This window comes from Myotis davidii, unplaced genomic scaffold, assembly GCF_000327345.1.
Source record: "Myotis davidii unplaced genomic scaffold, ASM32734v1 scaffold707, whole genome shotgun sequence".
Classification (NCBI taxonomy): Eukaryota; Metazoa; Chordata; class Mammalia; order Chiroptera; family Vespertilionidae; genus Myotis; species Myotis davidii.
The window spans coordinates 12,772-13,208 of record NW_006297755.1 but is presented as its reverse complement, the minus strand read 5'-3'; positions in this window follow the sequence as shown (position 1 = coordinate 13,208).

The window sequence follows — 437 nt, the reverse complement described above, 5'->3', positions numbered from 1 at the left end:
GCGAGGGGAGAAGGGGCCCCACAGGGCTGCTGGCAGAAGGGAATGCTAAAAATAAGCCCATAGCCGGACTGGATGTAAAAAAGCAGCCTTGGGCTTTGCCAGTGTGCCAGCTACTTGGTGCCAGGGGCGAGTGGGCGCGTGGAGAGTGTGCGTGGACCTGGAAGGTGGAAGCTTGTTACAGTTCCCCTAGATCCGTGCATTTGATTATTAAACCCAGTGCGTGGGATTCCCCAGTTGGGGTCATTCGCAGAGCCTGTAGGGGAAAGTTCTTTTGGGGGAGCCTGGGAAACAGTGGGCAGTAACAATTAAAGAACCAGCTCTGGGCAGTGGTCTTTCCCAAATCAGTTCCAAATACCATAGAGAAAAAAAAAAACCCTACTGATAGAGAGGACTTATAGCCTCAGAGGTCAATCCAGACACACTGCCCCCCAGAGGCA